Source organism: Pinus tabuliformis, chromosome J (assembly GCF_031772625.1).
Source record: "Pinus tabuliformis cultivar Carrire ecotype Pingquan chromosome J, CPIR1, whole genome shotgun sequence".
Classification (NCBI taxonomy): Eukaryota; Viridiplantae; Streptophyta; class Pinopsida; order Pinales; family Pinaceae; genus Pinus; species Pinus tabuliformis.
Genome location: NC_142295.1, coordinates 1,544,625,280 through 1,544,649,664, shown reverse-complemented (window position 1 = coordinate 1,544,649,664; position 24,385 = coordinate 1,544,625,280).

The window sequence follows — 24,385 nt, the reverse complement described above, 5'->3', positions numbered from 1 at the left end:
TTGTAGTTGATGTCCACATCAATGGCATCATAATCCTCCACACCTTGATTTATCTAGGGGTTGCCATTAACGTAATGACCAAGGACACTATGCTCAAACTCAATGTTCAGGGTTCCCTAAGAAAGACCTCAACAATACTACAATTGGAAAACCACTCCATTGTGACTCCTGAGGGGATTCTGGAAGATGTCATGGTCTCCATTGATTCCTGGGAGTACCCTACTGACTTTTTGATTCTCCCAAAGGAAAAGTTCACTAGGTATCCTCTCATCCTGGGAAGGCCTTGGTTAGCTACTACAGATGCTTACATCAGTTGTTGAGCTGGGAGCATGACCATCAAGAATGGGCATATGTCCAAACAGCTAGTCCTATATCCTCCTACTCAACCTCTACTAGAACATGACTTACCTCTCTAGTTGGAGGAGGAAGATGAGGATGAAGTCTACTCCGCACCATTGTGCACAGTGGAAGCTAACAAGGGGGGTCCTCAAACCAAGGATGATCTTATTGAGAATTTGATTCAAAATCCACCCCCCAGTGTGTTGCCATTAGAAGAGTTGGTGGAAGAAACCCAAGCTAATGCTTCAGTTGATCTTTGTGTGGCTAATCTGACCTCTCTCTGAGTTAAGAACGTGGAATTTGGCCCAAAAGGAACCTTGAAGATCAACTCATCCCTATCCACCTCTCGGGAGAAAGAGCTATGTAGCTTATTGAACAACCATTTGGATGCTTTTGCTTGGAGCTATAAGGAGATGAAGGGAGTCCACCCTTCAGTCTACACTCATCACATTTACATTAAAGAGGATTGTAAACCAGTCAGGCAACCTCAAAGGAGGATGAATCCAGCCCTTAAGGACATTTTCAAAGAAGAACTGCAAAAGTTGTTGGATGCAGGATTCATCTACCCCATCTCTGATAGCGAATGGGTTTCTCCTTTGGTTCTTGTGCCAAAGAAAAACAGGAAGTGGAGAATCTGTGTAGATTATCAAGAACTTAACAAGGCCACCAAGAAGGACCATTTCCCTTTGCCTTTCATAGATCAAGTGTTAGATGGCCTGGAAGGGAAGAAGTTCTTTTCCTTCCTAGATGGGTTTAGCCGGTACAATCAGATCCAAATGAGCCCGGAAGACCAAGATAAGACCACTTTCACTTGTCCATGGGATACCTTTGCCTACCAGGTCCTCCCCTTTGGGTTGTGAAATGCTCCTACCACTTTCCAGAGAGTAGTACTGAGCATATTTGCTGAGCCGGTTCATGCTTCAGTGGAAATCTATATGGATTACTTTACCCCTTATGGTTCTAACTTCCAAAAAGCTTTGACTAACGTGAAGAAAGTTTTGGCCAAGTGTATTGAAATGAACCTATCCCTCAGTCCCGATAAATGTGAATTCCTAATGACTAAAGGGACCGTGGTAGGTCATACAATTTCTTAGCAAGGATTACAGGTGGATCCCAACAAGATTACTATCATCCAAAGGGTCCCAGCTCCTCAAAAGGTAAGAGATGTTTGGAGTTTTCTAGGCTTAGCAGGGTATTATAGAAGATTCATTAAGGATTTTAGTAAGCTAGTCTCTCCATTGTTTGGTCTTTTGGGGAAGGATGTTGAGTTCATATGGACTGACAACTATCAAGAGGCTTTGGATGCCTTGAAAGATAAGCTGATAACTGCCTCAATATTGAGAGGTCCAAACTGGGCCCTACGTTTCCACATTCACACAGATGCCTCAAACAAATCTATAGGAGCAGACTTAGGACAAGTTGAAGAGAAGCTACCACACGCCATATATTTTGTCAGTAAAAACCTATCCAAGGCAGAATTAAACTACACTGTAACCGAAAATGAGCTCCTGGATGTAGTCCATTCCCTAAACAAGTTCAGACACTACATCACTGGCTATCAAACATTCGTACATACTAATCATTCTGTAATTAGGTATTTGATGAATAAACCTAATGTAGATGCTCGTATCATTAGATGGTTGCTTTTATTGCAGCAATTTGATTTGATCATTGTTGATAAGCCGGGTAAGGAAAATGTTGTTGCTCATTTTCTGTTTAGACTAGATCTGCCTGCAGGTGAAGAAGGAATGGTGGATGATCAAATGCCAGATGAACACCTATTTGCTATTTCAATACTCTCTCCATGGTTTGCTGATATAGAAAATTATTTGGTTTCAGCACAGTTTCCGCCACACCTGTCCTCAAAAGAGAAGATCAAGATCGTTAGGAAAAGTTCCCCATTCACTTGGATTAGGGTAAATCTTTTAAAACTTGGCCCAGATCAGATTTTGAGGTAATGTGTTAGGGAGGAGGAAGTTTTTGACATCCTCCTAACATGTCATGATGAGCCCTATGGGGGCCACTTTGCAGCAAAGAGAACTGCCTTCAAAATTCTGCAGGCAGGTTACTATTGGCCCACTCTTCATCAAGATGTCAAGAGATAAATCAGCCAATGTGACTGATGTCAAAGGATGGGGAAACCTACTCCAAAGGATGAGATGCCCCTGCAACCTCAAGTGACTTTCGAGCCATTTGAGAAGTGGGGCATGGAATTTGTGGGTCCTATCAACCCTCCTTTAAAACATAAGTCTTACATCATTGTGTGCAAAAATTACTTGACAAAGTGGGCAAAAATAAAGGCAATCAAAGCAGCAATAGAAGAAAAGGTAGTTAAGTTTTCTATGGAAAATATCTTCTACAAGTTTGGCTATCCAAGATAATTATTCATAGATCAAGGAAGTCAGTTTACCTCCAATCTGATTGAAGACTTGCTCACACATCACAAGATTAAGCGCAAAACTTCCACCCCTTATCATCCACAACCAAATGGATAGGTGGAAGTCATTAACAGAGCTTTGGATGGGATTTTAACTAAGGTGGTGAGTAGCAGCAGAAAAGATTGGGTAGACCGATGGGTTGAGGCCACCTAGGCCTATAACACTACTTGGAAAACCACCACAGGTTTCACACCCTATAAGCTGGTCTATGGGAAGAAGGCTTTTATGTCGATAGAATTTGAATATAACACATTAAGGATGGCAACTCAGCTGGACTTAGATCTCAGCCATGCACAAAAGGAGACATTGCTTCAGCTAAATGGATTAGATGAACAGAGAATGCAGGCCCTTCTCCACTCAGAGGTAGTCCAACTTCAAAGAAAAATATGGCATGACTGGCACCTTAAAGAGAAACAATTTCAACCGGGAGATTGGGTGCTACTATATGATTCGAGATACAAGGATTTCAAGGGCAAGCTGAGGACAAGGTGGTTGGGACCATATACAGTAGAAAAATGCAATGACAATGGTTCATTCCTTATCCGGACCATTGATGAAGAAGCCATCCCCATGCTCGTAAATGGGCATAGATTGAAGATCTACAGGAAGCTCCTTTCTAGGCAGGAGTTCGTTGAGACTCTGGGTAAATCAGTGTTGGTAGTGGATCATGTCCCTGTCTCCACTCGACCCACACCCTAAGCAAAAAAAAAAAAACCACAGAAAAAACAGAGGAAAAAAGAAAATGGAATAAAAGATCCCTGGTTGAAAACCTCTTGGAGGTGCCCAGGGCAAGTAGTGAGGGTGAAAACCTCCTGGAGGCGCCCCAGCTATCTCAAAAAAAAAAAGAAAAAAAAAACGAAAAACCTTACTTCTTTGGAATAAATGCAGGTTGCCGGAAGGTTATTGCAGGTTGCAGGAGGGTCGCATAAGAGGAAAAAGACATAGCCAGGCTACATGCACCCTTCACAGTCCATCCTCACATTACCGTTATCCATTCCTAAGTTGTGGTCTCATTTGTTCTCAAATTCTGCATCCTACAGGAAACTTTGTGTATTCTACAGGAGGATCCTGTAGAAACTACAAAAAGGCCAAAATCAATCTCAAAGAAGGACCCAAGGGTTGGAAATTTGTCTATGAGGACTGTGAACCTCCCTGCCACCATCCATCTTCCTATTTCGCCATTCCATCCCTGTACACCTACATTTCACTCGTTTTTTCTGTCCCTGCACAACCACACACATAAATTTTGTTTCTTTCATTCTGCAAACCAAAAAAAAAATGATGACAAATAAAAGTAGCAGCATTTTTACTCATTCCTACTTGATACCTTTTAGCTGTGATTCCTTGTCAGTGGAGACCTTATTCAACAGTTCTAGCCCTACTCAAATATTAGCTTGAATTTTAGAAGGATAAGCAACTACAAAAAATCCTACAGGATTCCTATAGCAGCTAATCCCTTTGAAAAACATACTCCAGAGATAGGGTCAGCGTAGCAGGATGTATGAAACATGCAAGGAGAAATGTTTGAACGAGAGATCATCAGCATAGGCTCAAGGCCAAGGATGCAGAGAGAAAGTAACAACAGTGATGAGGAAATGAAGTGCCAAAGTCCGAAATATACATAACACAGCAGCGACTGAGCAGGTAAGTGCCTAAACCTATTCATCGATTGCATGAATAATATTTAAAAACTGCATGAACTATGGGAATGGTCACAATTGAATGGAATCGGTCGCTAATTAACTGGCCATTCTCGTTTAGTTATACACCCTCGTGGAATTCAAATGAGCTTCGTCAAATTCAAAATGCCGATCAGATACATAGCCAACATTTGTGGTATGTCAATTCCGGAAAAAACATTCGGGATTGGTAGTGGTGGCGGCATATAACGGGAGTAAGGGAAGTGATGGCAGTCAGGTGCCATGCAGAACCATTATGACCATGATGTAGTACCAACGGTTTGGATGGGGATAATGAACCCATCTGGCCACCTCATCTCCTCACAACAGATTACACCAACAGTTAAAGGACAGTGTGGTTGAAGCCTCCCCCACCCTTTGCTTGATTCTTCATTCACGATGTTCTCGACTGCAGTACTAACCTACCACTTCCAGAACAGCCAACCAGTCATCTACAAGAGCATTGCTGCATTCTACATGAGCCGAAGATTTCTACAATGAGATTTCTATAGGAAGATTTCTAGAGGAAATGCAGAGAATAGCTTTGCAGAAGGAAAACCCAAGATTTTTGTGAAAATTCAAGCTTGAAACGAGGTAGGCTCGATAAACGCCTTTGCATATGACCTATTTGTATAAGGTGGTGGATTAAAAACATAGTATTGGGTTGAAAGGAAGGAGAATGAAGCTTAAAAGTCTGCCTGAATATTTTCTCTGAGTTCTACACAGTTCTCTATTTTGTTCTCTGCATTTGAAGTCTGTTTCCTTCTTTCTCAAATTCTACTATAAAGAAAATACATGCAACTGTAGAAACCACCCTGTGTGAAAAAAACCTGAATTTTCATATCTATCTACACTCTGAAAAAACCTGTGTTGTTTATCCTCTGTTCTGTCCAAAAAAATTTCTTTCCAAAACTAGAGAATCAAATTCAGGATAAAAGCAGTTTGAAACAAGGGAAATATTGCAATTTGATGTTGTGAGGAGAAAGCACACAGGAAATTCTTTATCTGGTTTAAGAAAAAGACAAAAAATCACCTATCCCTCTATTTTTAGTTTTGCCTATTTTCTCACCTGAGCATTTTTTTAAAAAGCACTGAACAATGTGCCAGGAGGATTCAGGAGAAAAGAACCTTTGAACTCTAACAAATTGCATGAGCACCTTAAGGTGGTGGCCCTCTTCACCAGAGAAAACTAGATACCCTTCTTTGAAAGAATTCAGGGATATGATGAGGAGGTGACTGAATAATTTTTTATGTCCCTAAGACACCATTCGAAAACACATGCTACAGTTAGTTTTAGGGGTCTGACCCTAGAGCTTACACCTGATTTCATCAGTAGAATCACAGGTCTTCCACTTGGGCTCCCTTGGAGCAATGAGGAGAAATTATTGGGACAGGTTGCTAAGAAGACATTTTTTCAGCCTGAGGAGCATGTTGTAGAGGATAAAAGTGGGGTCAGAAGGACAAGCTTGCCTCCTCTATGGAGTGAAGTCAACTACCAAATAATGAAGTATATCACATGTGAAGGGAGGTTCAACATAATTTATGGTTATCACTTCAGGTTGTTGCATGAATTGAGATATGGGATGGACCTACCTCCAGCTAGAAAACTCAGTCTCCCATATTTCCTCTTCCAGTTTTTGATAGAATGTGGCACCAAGCTAAGTGCAGGGGTCCCAGACCAACTCGCCCACCATGGGCTCATCAAAATATTGGTAGAAGATGCCTTACACACCTATACCATCCTGATAGCTTGGGAAATTTTCAGAAATATGTCCAGAGATGATGACATCAAAACTTTGAGTGAGGAAATTAGCCCATCCAATAGTGAATAGGAGGAGCAATGATCCAGGTGGATGTTGGTGGTCACCCACCTATCCCATTTGGACCCCCACAACTGTCTCTTTCAGCTTTTTTAGTTTCCTAAATTGTAGCACAGTTTACTATTTTTAGCAGTTTTTAGGGTCCTGAACTTCCAGAGCCGTTTTGAGGCCCTAAACGACATTTTTTTGGGAAATCTGGGGCAACATGGGTCCATGGATAGATGTTGCCTCCCAAAGTGGTAGTGCTCAGATAGATCTTTCTAATGAGCTATTGTACGCGTCAAACGGAGATCATATGCCAAAGTTACGACCCCGGGAAATTGACGTACCAATTTACGCAAACGGGGCCCACAATTTGGCGTTTCATCTTCTAGGGTTAGGTTTCGGGATGTGAAAGGTTTTCCATTGTTTCTCAACAATAAATAGGCCTTCGAGCCTCATTGTAACACAGTTCAGAGGCATGTAGCCACCACATCTCTTCTCAGAGATAAGCTACCATCACCCTAGCTGGTTTATTTCCATTACTGTTTGTAAGCATATTTCAGTGTTTTACATTAATGAAGTGAAGTATTATTTCCGCCGCATATCTATGTTTATGGTTATCTCTGTGTTTTATTGCATTCATGTTTAAATTCGGATCAGTGGTATCAGAGCGATCTGCTTTTTCTCTGTTTTTCTTTGCATGTCCCCAACGAGGTAGGGATATAAGGAGTTAGGGCTTGAGCTGGTCAACCTTTGCAAGACCAGCCTTGAAAATCCCGACGGCCTCCCATGGCGGATGAGAAGAAAGATGAGGGGGCAGGAGGTCCTATCAAAATCTTGCTCGAAGAAGCCCTCGAGCGGCAAAGGAACACGATGATGGATAGCTTTGCGTAGATCCTTCAGCGGCTACCCAGAGCTGACACATCGGCTTCCAATAGCGACTCTCGAAATGCCACGCCGTTTAAGGTACAAGTTAATTTTGAAATCCCCATCTTCGAGGGTCAAATAGACGCAGATTCGAAAATGGTTAAATCTGCTATATGGGTATTTTTCTGTTCATGAAATTTCAAATCGGTAAAAGATTGTTTTCGCTCTTCTCAAAGCAGCCCCCCACGTCAAGGACTGGTGGGAAACCTACTGCCAGCAGAAGGATGAAAGTACAAGCTCACTATTTTCAGCCGCACCCACTTGGAATGACTTCTGGGATGCCATCAAGGAGTAGTACTACCCTGTCAAAAGCTACGAGGACAAATACATCAAATGGACCACACTGTAGTAGGGACGAGACCAAGATGTGCCGGAGTTCACAAACATTTTTCATACCCTTCGCACACAATTGGGTATCAAAGATTCTGAGCTACATCTAGTACTCAAATACCGTGGCTGCCTGCACAGATACATCCAGGAAGAGATGGTGTTCTTGAACATATCCTCGCTCGGCACGGCGTACCAATACGCTATCGAAATCGATAAAAAGTTCAAACAGAAGAAGCGAGACTTTGGATCTGCAAATCCGAAGCCCAAAGGACAAATCCAAGGCGGGGTGACCCAAGAAAACCCGTCAAAGCCGCAAGAAAATAACAACACCATGAAGCCGAAGAAGGACACAGGGAAGTGGTGTGAGTTACACAAGGGTCTCACTCATAACACAAGTGAGTGTCGGACCAAGCCGTCGTTGGTGGCTGAGTTGAAGGCTTCCGAATCAGATGCATGTTCTGACCCTGAGCCAGAACCTGACAAGGGGAATGGCAAAGGGAAGCAGATCATTGATGCGGATCCCAGCACCACTGTTGCCACTGCCAAGATCCATAAAGATGAGCCCGAAAATCTAGAGGAAGGGGAGCATCTTTTCCACTCACAGATGTGGGTGAAGGGTTCGCCGCTACAATTCATTGTCGACAGTGGCAGCCAAAAGAACCTCGTTTCAGTAGAGGTCGTGAAGCAGTTGGGCCTACCAACTACACCACACCCACAGCCGTACAGTCTCAAGTGGCTTCATGAAGGACGAGATCTCAAAGTTCGCCAGCAGTGCCGCCTTCCCTACAGCATCAAGCCCTTCACAGACGAGGTATTGTGTGATGTTACACCTCTGGATGTTTGTGATGTATTATTAGGCCAACCATACTTGTGGAGACGACATGCTGTGTATGAGTCAATGCCACATGCTGTCATTATTTCTTTAAATAATTCATTATACAGGATACCGGAGGTAGCCCCACCTACTACCACATCTTTGATCACTGCTAAGAAAGGCAGCAAGCTCATCTCCCAGACCAGGAAATTTATCTGTCTGGTTCACTCCCAAAGTAAGGGGAAGATCGTTGCTACATCCATGACCCCTGCAAAGGGTTCCTCCACGCAGCAGCAGCAACAAAGGGATACGGTCATGATAGAACACAGGAACAACTTCTCCTCACCCACAGGGGTACCGCACAAGTTTCAGGTGGGCGACAAAGTTTGGTTACATCTGCAGAGAGAACGCCTTACCAGAACCCATCAAAAACTCAGGCGACTCTGACATGGTCCTTACACCAGTACCAAGGCTACGGGCAACAATGCTTTGAAGCACAACATTCCTCCATTCCTTCACTTTCACTGAGTGTTCAATGTGGACCATCGTCGACCATGATTCCCACCTTTTTTGGTCACATCAGAGATTACAGAACAGCTCACCAGAGACCCAGCTCAGTAGAAGCTTCCACAGCTCATGGAGGAACTCAACGCAATGGGGACCATTGCTTCCTAAGGGGGGAGGAATGATCCAGGTGGATGTTGGTGGCCACCCACCTATCCCATTTGGACCCCCACAACTGTCTCTTTCAGCTTTTTCAGTTTCCTAAATTGTAGCACAATTTACTATTTTTAGCAGTTTTTCGGGTCCTGAACTTCCGGAGCCGTTTTGAGGCCCTAAACAACATTTTTTTGGGAAATCTAGGGCAACATGGGTCCATGGACCGATGTTGCCTCCCAAATTGGTAGTGCTCGGATAGATCTTTCTCACGAGCTATTGTACGTGTCAAACATAGATCGTATCCCAAAGTTACGACCCTGGGAAATTGATGTACCAATTTACCCAAACGAGGCCCACAATTTGGCGTTTCATCTTCTAGGGTTAGGTTTTGGGATGTGAAAGGTTTTCCATTGTTTCTCAACAATAAATAGGCCTTCGAGCCTCATTGTAACACAGTTCAGAGGCATGTAGCCACCACATCTCTTCTCAGAGATAAGCTACCATCGCCCTAGCTGGTTTATTTCCATTATTGTTTGTAAGCATATTTCAGTGTTTTACATTAATGACGTGAAGTATTATTTCCGCTGCATATCTATGTTTATGGTTATTTCTGTGTTTTATTGCATTCCTATTTAAATCCGGATCAAGCAAACCGAAGAACTTGAGAAGAACAGTAATGAGGAAGCACAAGAAATTCAAACAGAGGGAAAAACATAGAAGAAACACGAAGAAGAGGAGAAATTTGACAAAACTACTGCTAAACCTAAGGCAGAAAAGAAGACAGCCTCAAAAACAAAGAAGAGAAAAAGGACAAAGGATGAGAAGAAGAAAGCCAAGGAATCCCAAAAGATGACTGCCACAGGCAAGGCAGGGACCCAACAAGAAAAAGAGAAGACACCACCAGAGATGGCAGAGACACAAGAAAAGAGAGTAGACATAGGAAAGGCTGCAGGGATGAAGGAAAAGAACAACAAAAAGAAACATGCCTTGAAACATTGGCAAGGGAAGCAGCAACTGTGCTTGTTGCATTAAGCACACTAGCAAAACAAAAAGGAAAAAGAAAAAGGCAAACCTCTATGTATTTTAAAGCCAGAAGGAGCACCAGGATCAAAGTGGGCAAACCCCACCACCATCAAAGGAACCAATTGTCATTGAGGATACACCTACTAAAAATAAATAAGAATCTCTCTCCAAGATCTCTATCACCTATGAGAGAGGAAGTCTCAACACATCCACCTGGAAGGAAAGAATCAAGTCGATGGACTCAAAAATAGTTCTACAGGAAGCTGAAACATCTCTACAGGAAACACTAGCCAAGCTGAAAGAAACTGAAAAATTAGAAGATAAGGTAGCATAACAGTCACAAGGGGAAGGAAAGGCTAAAGAAATACCTGAACCAATCCCTCAGCCTAATTTAGGCTCCTATTACAATATGCTAGAAGGTGGGAACATCATCCCACAAAAATTCATTGTGTCTCTATTCTTTGAATTAGAAAAAGAAAGGGTTAGAACCCACACCTGGATGAAAATTGCTAAATCTAAAGGAGTTGAAGACATAGGGCACATGGAGGAAAAGTTGAAGGAATTGAGAGGGGAGTTGGCGATGGTAAGACACATACAGAGTAGTAAGAGATCCCAACTATAGGAAGAAAATGAACTGCTGAAAAAGCAGGTACAGTAACAGGAAATTCATAAGGGAGATAGGTTAACCATCTTGGGAGAGCAGCAATAGCAAGAAGGTCCCCTAACAAAAAATGAAGCAACAGAGAACAGTAGCAAGAGGGAGAGCCATGAGCTGATGTTGAAATGCTAATGAAACAACTGCAAGAAATAGAGTCTCAGGCAGCAGATGAAGTGTAGATTTTGAAACAGCAGTTGCAGGAAAAAGAAGCCCAAATGGCCTGCATGGCCAGCTGGGAAATGGAAGCCTTGCAATGTAGACAACGAGCTAGATCCTATGCATTGTATCTTCAAGACCAATGGCTCCAATTCCAAATTAAAACAATGGCCCAAAGGGGCACAGTCCCATTCCAGAATTATAATCAGTTTATGCATTTATGTGATAGTAGCTGAGTTGAAGATAAAGCCAAGTTAGCAAAATTCTATTTACACAACCTCGCACTTCCTAACATGAATCTATGGGATCCAAACGCTGCATTAGGAGACCTACAACTCATGGCTATGGCTTCTTGGTTGAGCCATGAGGAAAAGAGAGCAACAGAAATTCATAAGCTTATGACTAGGGAGCTAAGTGAGCCCCTCATGAAAAGGGCAGAACCAGAAGATCCCTCAACTCTCATATATGCCCACCAGCACCTTGCAGACAACCCTTAGATTGCACTTGACTATTTTGAAAGGCAAGCACAGGCTATTGCTCACTTTGAAGATATAGAGATATTGTTTGGTGATAACTGCTTTCATGCTTGCACAAAAAGATGGAATACATTGTCCCATAGCCTAAAGATAAGGGAGTATCACTCCCCAACTAGAATGAGGGAAGCTATGAGGAGAGTACCCCTATACAAACAATCAATGCAAAACTTGAAAGCCAACTGGATTGGTCTTAAGTTCAATCCTCCACTACTGCTAAGACTATTGGAAGGGGTTAAGGAAGAGGAGGAACATAAACAATGAGAGGAAGTGGACATAAAGACAGGTTTTCATAACAGAGAAGAGGACGTCACATCAGAGGCCTGGTATGTCAGGGAAGCTGTTAAAGCTATCAAAGATGATGAACTGGATTAGTTGCTCAGAGGATGAGCAACACATTCAACAAGGGGGTGATGATGAGCCCTAGAAATGGGTAACTATATGGGCTCATTCTACCTATTATTTTAATTTAATACACCATTCTCCATATTTTTGTGAATGTTTTTGAATATATTTATGTTAATTGAGTGAATGGGGATAGTCAGTTTACCACAAAGTCTAATGAGTGTTTATTGCATAATTTTTAGACATTTTTGTACCAAGACCAGACATTTATGTGAAGATTGGCAGCTATACTCGAACAAACAAGGTTAAGGACTTATAGGAGGGGTGACTCCTTGTTGTGGGGAAAAGTATCCGATGCGGATGACCCTATCCCTACTCTAAAGGTGACAGTCTTTAGCAACAACTGAAAGTAAAGTTTTGATGATTTCCTTTATGAAAGTACAGAGAGAATGAAGAAAGATTAACCAACCTGGTGTCTTTCGCTTAGTCGATCCTTGTCCTCTCTCTTTGTCTCTTGTTCCCAGCTCCTTGCTCTATTTGCCGGCCCAGCTACACACAGATCCTGCACAAAAACAAGAGAGGGAAACTACAAGAAACATGTACTCATAACTGATGCATGGATTAGAGTGAATCAGATATACAAGTAAATACAATACATCAATGCAATACAAGTATATAGGAGAACATTCAAAGCTTTATTGATAAAAGTAAAAGGGTTCTGAGAAGGTTACAACCATCAATGGCTCCAATCCAGCAGCACCTCCCCAGCAGCAAGAAATCTCCTCTTCACCTCTATAAAAGCAATCACCCAATAGCTCTAACTGTAAACCAACAGCACTTCCTTGCTTTGCACAAAATTCCAGCCTCCTTAGACCTCATAGAAGAGCTCTATATATAGGAGAGAAGAAGAGAGTATGAGTCAGCTTGAGACTGACATGAAGCTGCCTTGTGTCCTCTCCCTCTTTAGTTAATCTTCAGTTCTTGAGTCCACTTGGAGATCCTTGCTTACACATGGTGATCAAGTACCTCTTACTCATCACAGGGCGAATCTCATGAACCAAGTGTCAGTTTGGAAGCTTCCTGGGCAGTTGACACCTTGTAGAATGACTGTGCCACTTGGCCAATCTCGCCCAGCGCAGGTAGCCTTCATTAGATTTGACTTCCAGCGCAGGTACAAGGAGGAGCAGTTGCATTCCAGCGCAGATGCTCAGTGGAGCAGCTGACATGATCCAAAATTAGCCTGTTTTGAAGTGTTTTCATGTGGAGAACTGATTGGAAGTGCTGTTGTTTGATGACCTTGTTCTTTTAGGGGTAAGAACAACATGTTTAGGGACTGAGGATCCCTGTAATTATTGACATTTCATGCTCCATGTCGTGAGGCACAAAAATGTCTATAACAGTTACCCCCTAAAGTATGAGGCCGTTTATCGGGTGAAATGCTTTATCTAGAGGGTCCGAAGTTCATTCCAGTGCTGAGGAGGCGCCCTGTAATACAATACAATACAGTACATTATTTTTCATTCTGCTTTCATGATCTAGCTGAGGCGGGCATTCCCATGCTCAGCTTTATAAATACATTTTGGTACATAGAACAGACGATCGTCTGATGGTAGACTGATAATTTTCTGCTGAAATTATCATCCTTTGAGTAGGATGATCATCTGCTGCAATGATGTACATGACAAATGCTTTTATATTTCCTGAATATGTATCGCAGCCCGGATGGATGAAACTAGATCCGGGGTCTTCAAACTCGTTCGATCTTCACTCTAAGTACAAGTCGATCCATGTGAGAATTTCGCTGAAGTCGAACATGGAAAGACATCGCTTGATTACCGGTCAATGATGAAAACCGTTAACAAGCGCGAGAGGAATCACCGATAATGATAATGACCCTCAAGGTACTGCAGTACAATTCACGTGGCGTGAATAAAGGACTTGGCGTCGAACGCCACGCAAAATCTTCTGGTCGAAGGTCATTGATGTATACCTGTCGCCGGAAGTGAGAAACTTGCCATTGAGGCATGCAAGCTTCAAAGTACTGATGGGGGTTGTTCCTAGATCAACTTCTTGGATAATGAGCTGAAGTCGACAAGAAGCGATCCGTCAAAGGAGGGCCTTAATGAATCCCACATCAATGACACGGAACGGAGCTAATGATTTTAGTGGAGGTGAAAACAAACTGTGACATATGATTCAGGGTGGCGATCATGAATGGATGAAGGATAATGTATGGCAGTGGATGGGACACGGTTGACACTTTCAGAATGACCTCTCTTGAACATATAACGACACTGATGCGATGGATCGGTAGCATTACCCCAAAATGTGGATGGTTTGACGAAGACCATGGTGATGAGTCCGGTGAATGAAACAACCCAACCCGATGTGGTACGGAAGAAAAGTGTCATGTTCAAGAGCGACTTGCTACCATTAAGCTTTGATGTTCTCCCAATTTTTCCCCAGTCATTTCTGACCAGTACCTCTTTATTTTTGTCAAGCTTGAGGAGGATAACATATGCTTGTTCTATAACCTGCCCTTCGGGCAAGCCCATCACTATGATTTAACGAGCTTAGCGATAGGGAAACTCGTTCTCGTCTAAAGACAAGTTTGTCGCTATTTAATCATTTTAACGAGTCTAACGACAAGGAAAACTCGGTCCTTTTCATTTTTAGAGAGTCTGAAAAGGTACAGAAAGTTAACTCCATAATTCCTTTTTCGTCATCTAATCCCTTAAGTCCGAAAAAGTATAAAACAATACAGAAGGGATGAATTTTCGGTTGCTTTAACGAGCCGAACAAAACAAGCGCTTGATCTTTTTGTGCAATAATCCCTCAGGTCCAAAAAGATTAAAATCTAGAGGAGGGATAGCTTTCCGGTCGCTTTAACGAGCTGGAAGGCCAAAACTCGGCAAACTTTTCATATTTTACGAGTCAGTGAAAAGAGCTCAAAGAAGACTCGTCTTTTGAGGAACGAGTGATAGACAGGGATAGCAGCAGATTCCAGGTACAGGTTGGAATTTTCCAATCACGGCAGTGTCACAAGGATGGCTAGGTGAAATCACTCTTCACAGTTGTTCCTCAAAATGGGTAAACAAACATATGGAGATGAACGATTGGCCAAATGAACGGATGGAGGTGAGACTGCAAGAACACGACCAAGGGCTTTAATATTGCTGTCAAAGGTTACATTTACCAAGGTTATTTACCGGTTCATTTTTTCTGGGTGAGCTTGAACTCTAGGGGAAGATTGCTCACAACTTATGTTTATTTTTTAACGAGCATGAACTATGTGCTAAAACTGCTCGGATCTTGCGTTTATTTTTTAACGAGCATGAACTATGCGCTAAAACTGCTCGATGATAAGTTTGCATGCCCCCAGCATAATAATACAAATTGAGGTGCATGCCCCCCAAGCTTCATTGCATTCAACTTTGTTGATTGGAATGAAGGTTTACCATTGAGATCTGGAAAGGGGATTGTTTCATTTTTTAATGAGGTTGACATAGTAAAAGAACTATCCTCATGGTTTTTCATTTTTTAACGAGGTTGACCTGAGATAGGAACTATCCTCGAATCTTCATTTTTTAACGAGGTTGACCTGAGATAGGAACTATCCTCGGAGCTGACAAAATATCTAGGAATCTTCCGAATCCAACCAGAAGATTGGATTAGATTTCATTTTGTAGGTTTCCACTGTGGCCACTTCCGCCAGATTACTTGTAGGCGGTAGGGCGAAAGTACCCATTAAGGCAGGGTCTTTTAGGAAACCTACTCCGATATTTTGGAAAAAATGATTCCTTGCATGGATCATTGGAATGCTTCCTGTAACTTGTGAACTGTTGGGGAGAAAAGTTTTTTGGTCGACGATTGTAATTCCTTCTTGGGAGGGAAATGCAATCCTTCTGAAATAGGTCGACACAACCGCGGCCATGGCATAGATCTAGGGCCTTCCTAGTAGGATGTTGTAATCGAGGTTTCCATCAATTACTTCAACATCAATTCCTATTGTTTTGCCCCCCAGTTCAACTTGCAAGTTACTTAAAATCCCGTATGGAGTGTATGATCGTCCATCGAATGCTTTTAACGTCGTTGACGATTTCGACAAGGGTGGTGAGCCTAATTCTTTCCAGCAACTTATCGACATAAGACATGTAGATGCCCCCTCATCAATGATTGTTCGATGAACAGTTTTGTTGAGGGCTTTCACTTGAATAAGGAAAGCTAGTTGAGCTGGTAACTGAGGGTCATATCCTTTATGGTCAAAGGCCACAAGATTGGAATCCATTGGGCCAATCCCACCTATTGCTGATAATAAAGCTTGCTCTTGGGAGGGGTGATTTTGTGGTACCTCAAGGGTCGACATAGTGGACGGCGATTGGGCCAGGTCCTTTACTATATTGTAATCCTGTGTTCCTTTGTCACGAGGATTAAATGTCGATTTGTGTACTACTCCCTTTGGCGATTTTATCATTGGCTCAAGAACGATGGGTGGCACAGCTTCGTTCAAAGTTGTTGTTGAACTACTAGGTCGTTCATTAACCTTGTTGTCCGACATCTTTGGATTCCTGTAATCTTTACTCCTTGTCCAAGCATTATTCTGTTGCTTAGAGGTAGACAACATAAGCACTTGGGATCCGGAAGCATTTTGATTAGCAACTAGATTTTGACTTGGATTAGGAAACGGATCAGTCAGCACTGCTGGGGTTTTTGAACTCTTGAAGAGTTTCTTAACTTCAGCTATATGTGGACAATCTTTCGTCCAATGATCCTCATCGCATATATGACACCCTGTCGGGGGTTTCCTTTTTCTTCCTGTCTTTTTCTTCTTGCCCCCTGGTTGCTTCAGTTGTTTGCCTTTGTCAGTCGACATGGCATTTACTTCTGAGGTAAGAAGTTCTTCATTTGCATTTTGATTAGAAATTTTGCGTTTTCCAGTCACGCCATTACTGGCGTGAGAGTTAGTATTCGATCCAGGAGGGGGAGGAATTGAAAATTCAGGTCTAGGGGCGTCAGGTATTTTGTCGTAGAGCGTGCCCGACTGAGTATATACTAAGTCTAAATATTGAGCACGAGCAATGACTTGCTCCTCTGTTACGACTCCTCCCTTGGCCACATCTTCCGTTATAGCCGGAAGTAATGACTTTATAAACCATTCAGCTAACAATTGATCGGGAACGTAAGTTTTCACCATCCTACGACGACGTCGCCACTCATGTATATGATCAGATATGTGAGTGGCCGTTGTCTGTTTGAAGTTGGTGAGGAGTTCTGTCCCTGTTTCATACCTTATCGGTAATTGAAAATGGGTTAAGAAAGTCGTGGCTAAGGAGCTGAAATTGTCGAAAGAGGCTCTTGGCAATTCAATGTACCATTTAGCCGCTGGACCTGTCAATGTCCTCTGGAAGAGGCAAAGTCTTATCGAATCATCATTCAGGGTGTTTGATGAACACCACAGATGGAATGTCATCACATGATTCGACGGGTCTTCACCCGGGTTTCCATTAAATTTAGGAATATCTGACGGAAGTTTATGTGGAATCGCTGGCCACCAAGGGGCATAAGCAATTGGATCATTCGTCAGCCGGTTTAGATCTGGTAGTTCTAGAGTTGCTACAAAGGGCAACTGTTGATTCAGGTTAGGCGAAGCATATCCAGGATAAGATGGTATCGCCTGAGCAATAGGTCTTTGCAGACCAGCATTATGCTGACAACTTTGACAAGGTTGATGGGCGTAACCATTATAGTATGGTTGCCCATTACTTACAAAGACTTGTTGCTCAGGTCCTTGATATGATTGCTGGAAAGGCGGTTGTTGAGATTGAAGCAGCTCTGGTTGTTGGACCATTTGCTGTTGACCAATACTGGATGATTGACCAGGATGAGAAGTCACAGTACTTGTTTGAGCCTGAGTCGCTCCAGATAAGGAGGCACTACCCTGAGCTTGTGATTGAGTCGCTAAGCCAAGAGGTTGTTGTATTACAACAGGTAACGCTTGTACTTGCGACACATTCGCCATAGCAGGTGTGGTGGTAATATTTGACGCAGGGTGGACTGGTTGCATAGAATATACAACTCCTGGTTGTTGAGGCAGTATTGGTACCCAACTGCTGGATGTAATTCCAGTTTGACCTGAACTTTGTTGTGAACTCACGGATGGGCATCCTCCCGGAGGAGGTAATGAAAAGGCATACTGCCCCCCATATGGTATCAATCCGGAACTCAAGGGGATCGATTGCCCAGGTTGACCTCCAAATGGATCAATTTGGCGAGTTTCAACATAAGAAATACCAGATGATAATCCGGACGAAGAAATAGGAACTAACCATGTCATCGTCCCTGATGGGACTCTGGCTTGTTGTTGACAACTTGCCGGGACAGATGGTATACCAGCGAACATCGTTGGAGTAGCAGTAGAAGCCTCTGCTGCTGCTGTGTCGGACGACACAATCCTAGATGTCGACGGTTGTTCAGACATATCTAGTCTATCCAAAAGATTTCTTAGAGATTCTACAGGAACTTCCACTCGTGGTGGACTAACTTCGAAGATCAACGCGGGAAGGGTGATGATTATTCCGCTTAAAATGAATTTTATTAACGACGCTTTTAGACACAAACTTGCTTTTTCATGTTTTAAGAGTAGAGAAAAAGCTAAAGATGACTCTAGTCGCCTTCGATGTATTAACGAGCCCGAAGTGACAAATGCTCGGTTGGACTTTTTCAGTTATAGAGTTTGAAAAGACCAAAAGAAACTGCTCTGGGGATCTAGGCAGAGGGTGTGCCAAACCTTTTGCGAAACCACAGAATACGTTTTACGGTACGGGTGGTCGATCTTCGTGAATGCTGTGTTCACTGCATCGCGATCAGTAGGGCGGCCGACACGGTTTCCTAAGGATAAAGGATAAATGCCTATAGGGGTCTCCCAATATATACGCGACGGTACGTGGGAGCACAAGTCCATATTAGTGCCACCGACTCTCAGGAGGAATCACCCACCTTCGTATAGATCGACAGTCACTACGTTTAACGACGCCGGAACACGTCTCTACCTAGACCTCTAGATGTTTGCGTTATGTTACAAAGCGTTGTTATGTAAATTGAGTTTATTTTAATGTTGATCTTGCTTAACAGTTTGTCTTTCAGGATCACCACGAGATGTATTGGTACAAATTCCTAAATGCAGCTAAAATGATAACCAAGCTTTACAATCTTTTTAGCTTTGAAAATCCTAGCTATTGAGGGGAGAGAAAAACAATATCTTTCCACACAGAGCATAAAGCACAAACTAATGCACTTTCTCCTAGATCAGACACACAAACTTATCAAAAATGCAAATGCAAGATGCATGTATTTCTTTTCTTTTCCCTTAATGTTGATGTAAGACAGAAAGGAAACTGTTGTATAATTTTGAATCCGATTCGAAGCGTAAACAAACAAGTTTCGTCTAAAATGAAAAGACACCTTACAGGTACTTGTTTCAACACTAAAAATATATGAATTCAAACCATAATATGAAAAACAAACAAACTCAAACAGCCATGAACAGTAATAAAACTAGCTCTTAAGATCACACAATTTTTTTTTTTACAGTTCAGGATCTAAGAGGCCACAGCTATACTGGTTTGCTTTTCACAATGGGGAACTGTAACTGAAACAAGAAATACTGAAAGAACATTCACAGTTTCATCACACAACTGAGGCGGAATAATGTCAAGGAAAGTGGTCTACAGCAAGTACAATGACCAGCAAGCAATCAACAAGAAAATCAGTGAAAACAGGGCCAAGACACAATGGGAAAGCTGAGCAAGACAATGGATAACTGGACCAGCGCAGGCACTGGTCTGTCAGTTTGACTTCCAGCGCAGTTCCCGAAGGGAGTACCTGCGCTGTAATGCAGACTGCCTGTGGATAGCCTGCACTGACACACGAGAGTTGCGTCTGCAAAGTTTTCCGGGTCATAAAAAGCTCAAAAATGCACTGTTTTTGCTGAAATAAAAAGCTATAGGTCAAGTACAGGCTAAGGGATGATCGAGAGGATGAAGATCTATCACAAAGAGTAAAGAGTCTTTTGTAGATAAGCTCTTCAAATCTTGAATTTGCTCAGCAAATGAGCAAGAGTAGCAGACCCTCTACTTCGCTTTTGATATAGTCAAAAGCTTTTCGATTTGGTACTCTTTTCTTCAAGAAATGAATAGCAAAATACTACAAACACCAACAAGATACTAGGTTCCCCAGCGGAGTCGCCAGTTTGTTGTGGGGAAAAGTATCCGATGCGGATGACCCTATCCCTACTCTAAAGGTGACAGTCTTTAGCAACAACTGAAAGTAAAGTTTTGATGATTTCCTTTATGAAAGTACAGAGAGAATGAAGAAAGATTAACCAACCTGGTGTCTTTCGCTTAGTCAATCCTTGTCCTCTCTCTTTGTCTCTTGTTCCCAGCTCCTTGCTCTATTTGCCGGCCCAGCTACACACAGATCCTGCACAAAAACAAGAGAGGGAAACTACAAGAAACATGTACTCATAACTGATGCATGGATTAGAGTGAATCAGATATACAAGTAAATACAATACATCAATGCAATACAAGTATATAGGAGAACATTCAAAGCTTTATTGATAGAAGTAAAAGGGTTCTGAGAAGGTTACAACCATCAATGGCTCCAATCCAGCAGAACCTCCCCAGCAGCAAGAAATCTCCTCTTCACCTCTATAAAAGCAATCACCCAATAGCTCTAACTGTAAACCAACAACACTTCCTTGCTTTGCACAAAATTCCAGCCTCCTTAGACCTCATAGAAGAGCTCTATATATAGGAGAGAAGAAGAGAGTATGAGTCAGCTTGAGACTGACATGAAGCTGCCTTGTGTCCTCTCCCTCTTCAGTTAATCTTCAGTTCTTGAGTCCACTTGGAGATCCTTGCTTACACATGGTGATCAAGTACCTCTTACTCATCACAGGGCGAATCTCATGAACCAAGTGTCAGTTTGGAAGCTTCCTGGGCAGTTGACACCTTGCAGAATGACTGTGCCACTTGGCCAATCTCGCCCAGCGCAGGTAGCCTTCATTAGATTTAACTTCCAGCGTAGGTACAAGGAGGAGCAGTTGCATTCCAGTGCAGATGCTCAGCGGAGCAGCTGACATGATCCAAAATTAGCCTGTTTTGAAGTGTTTTCAGGTGGAGAACTGATTGGAAGTGCTGTTGTTTGATGACCTTGTTCTTTTAGGGGTAAGAACAACATGTTTAGGGACTGAGGATCCCTGTAATTATTGACATTTCATGCTCCATGTCGCGAGGCACAAAAATGTCTATAACACTCCTGCATTAAATGACCCCTTCCTTGAGTTCTCCATCAACAACTCAGAATTCAACAGGCCACAAAAGATGATTCCAAGGGGCACCTGAGCAGATCTAGTGAAGTTGTTGTTATCTGCAGTTTTAGGCAGCTGAGTTCCTAAAGTTGAGGACTATTGGTTTTCCTCACTTGTATAAATAAGAAGGCTTCAAACCTTAGTAGGTTATCCATTTGATAGTCTATTTTCGCACTTTAGTGCAGTCTTGTACTCAACTCATTTTCGAGCTCTTTTTGGAGATAGTTTGGTGATGTAACTATTATTTTTTGATTAATGAAGATGAATCTAGCTTTCAACCAGCATTGATCTTTCCTAGTGGTTGTAGCTCTTGGGGTTGGGCCCAACCCAAGTGCCCAACACCTCCTTTGTGTATTTATATTTTTTTTCTTGCATTCATGAAATAATTTCTGTTATTTAGGTTAAATTTTGCTTTGTTACTTAGGTTGTTTTTTATGATTAGAATAGTTGTTCTTGCTTTAGGTTGATTAGATATTTTGCTGCAATAATAGAAAAAGATCCACGAAAAGGCTACGAAGCAGGTATTGATCTCCTTTCTCCCTCCTTGGGACCATGAATTGAGACCAACACACTCTTGTTGCCACCAAAACACTGTTTTTGCTTTCCAATGCAATTGCTAGTGTGAGATTTCGATTTGGAGAAGTTGATATGAGTTGTATTTATATGCTTAGATCTGTTTTTGCTCAGTTTCCATGGCTTTCTTGCATAACTTCCTGTCCATAAAGTTCTGTTCAACACTTTTCTGGTTTTTAGGTCAGAATTAGGTCAAAATAGGTAAAACTCTATTTTTAGTTCTTTCTTGGGACAGTTTTGAAAAACAGTGTGCAGCCCACTTGTAGAACACTACAGCTTATCATTCTTCCATCACACAACCTGCTCCAGTCCATATCTCAATATTTCCTCCACTCTTTCGCCATACTTTCCCCAACTGCCCTAATTTCTATGTTTTTGTGCAAAATCACTTCCTTGACCTTTAGACAAATCCAACCATCTCCCTCACTCATGATCTTCATTTACAAGTTCCTAGACCCCTTAACATCTTCATCCAGCCTTCATTTCCCTTTTCCCAATGTTTTTCCACCTTCAAACCTCCAAAAACAACTTTCGGCCTCCTCCTGTAGAACCTCCTGTAGAACTTCCTGTAGATCCCCTGCAGCCTCCTGTAGAAGTTCACGCGAGTGATTTTTCGAAGTCTGATCACAGTGGAAGTCTCCAGAAGGGTACTAGGGACTCCTTAGGTCCTCTCCACACCTTCGCAACCTCTTGCAAAAGCAAACTCCATCTCGCTTCGCCACCAAACCTCTGCACAGTGACAAATAGTTAAAACACAAGCATAATAATTCTGCATAAAATTGCTCAAAAGTACAAAAAGATGATTTTTTCCATATTTTCCTTCAGAAGTAGCTTGAATACATGCATTTTACCTTTTCAGTAGTCAATGGCATCCATTTCAATAGTTTCATCTCTTTTCTTGCAAAAGTAGGGTTAGTGGGTAAAATTAGGGTTTGCTAGGGTTTTTGTTTCCTTTCATCTTCTTTTGCAAGTAGAATAGCCTCTTTTGAGTTAGCTCTCTTCCATCATTGTTAAAAGCTTCTTCTGAGAACTCATAGAAGTTAGCTTAAGCTCCTAGCGAACTTGTGCCAGCTGATCATGTGACAGCCTGCAGTAAGAGATTGTACATGTGCATATAGCACCGTCGTTTCCAAGTTTGTTACGAACTACCGGGTTGATAGAAGTAAAGTAGGAAGCCCCAGGAGTTGCAGCATTATTGCTACAATACTGGAGTTCACCAATATGTATATTAGTTTATGTTTTTATTATAATGTATATTGTTTTTTTAATTATATACATAAAGAGATACATCACACAACCACCCTCAAATTGAATTGTAGAATACCTTTTCAACACAATAATTAAAATATTTTAATATATAAAAATGTAAAGACATTGTTTTGTGAAGGAACTCAAATGGTGATCCAAGTAATTTTTTGAGAAGTTGTGTCAATAACCATAGCCAACCAAGGGATGGATGGTGGCGAATAACCAGCTAAGGGATGGGTGGTGGCCATTGCTGTGCACCCCAAAAGGTCGACCATAGAATGATATAGACATTGTCTCTTTTACTTATAAAAACCACATTCACCAATGAATGAAGAAAAAAGTCATCCCCTTACCACATCCAATTATATGTCTCATTATAACCACAAAAAATTGCCATAGAACTTACACCAATGCAACCCATTGTTAATTGGCATGTCAAAGCTACATTCGAAACCCACCATCTACATCACCCTAAGCTTTCTAAAATTTTCATTTTTAAAAATCTAAAAAGGATTAGGAATGATTTATATTTAATAATTTAAAAATATCTTATGAATCAAATATTTCCAAAACCATTTTTTGGTATCTACCTCCATAACTATTTTTTGGTACGTTTATGAGTGGAGTTGCTCAAGCCACCACGCGAATAAAGGAAAAAAATCTAATCAAGTGGTCAATGAAACACAAATAATAATTTTATATATAAAAAATAAATGATAATGAAACACAAAATGATATATATATATAAAAGAGAATCAAGGATTGACATCATCAATATGCAAACGCACCTGTCATTGTTTAATTAAAAAGAAACCTATATGAACCATAACTGCTTAATTGTACATTGAACAAGGCAAAAAAATTCACGAGTTAAGCTTTAAATATGTTTTGAAATCTGCAGACATTCAATAAAATATTGCCACTTACGGAAAGTAAATGGAGTGGAGGCTGCGGCATAAAACTTTACGCTTTCGCAAACTCAGTAGGAGACCTCTCAACAAAGTTTAAATAATTTAAAATCTGGTTTTCTTATTATTTAAAAGGTTCATGTGTTTGGAAAAGTAAATCCATTATTATTATTATAAAGAAGCATATAATTAAAAAAATATTATTATTATCATTATTTAAATATGAAGAAAAATATATATGGAATCTATATATGGAATCTATTTTATTTGGAGTTTTATTTTAAAATTTTAGATTAATATTTTTTAATAGATAGTTAAATTGAAGTATTTTTTTATAATTAAATTGAAAGGAATTTTCTTTTTAGATTAAAGTGTTTTATATTATCAAAATAACTCATAGATATATGGCTATTACATTTAATTAATTGATTAATTCTTTGTTTTCTCTTTGGGATATAGGAGTACACAATCTAAAACTTTTTTTGTTTATTTCACAGTAGAAAAACAAATTATCAAACTAGCCCCATATTACCAAAAGGTTCTTTATGTTGGAAAATCATCACAATACATTGTAACATTCTG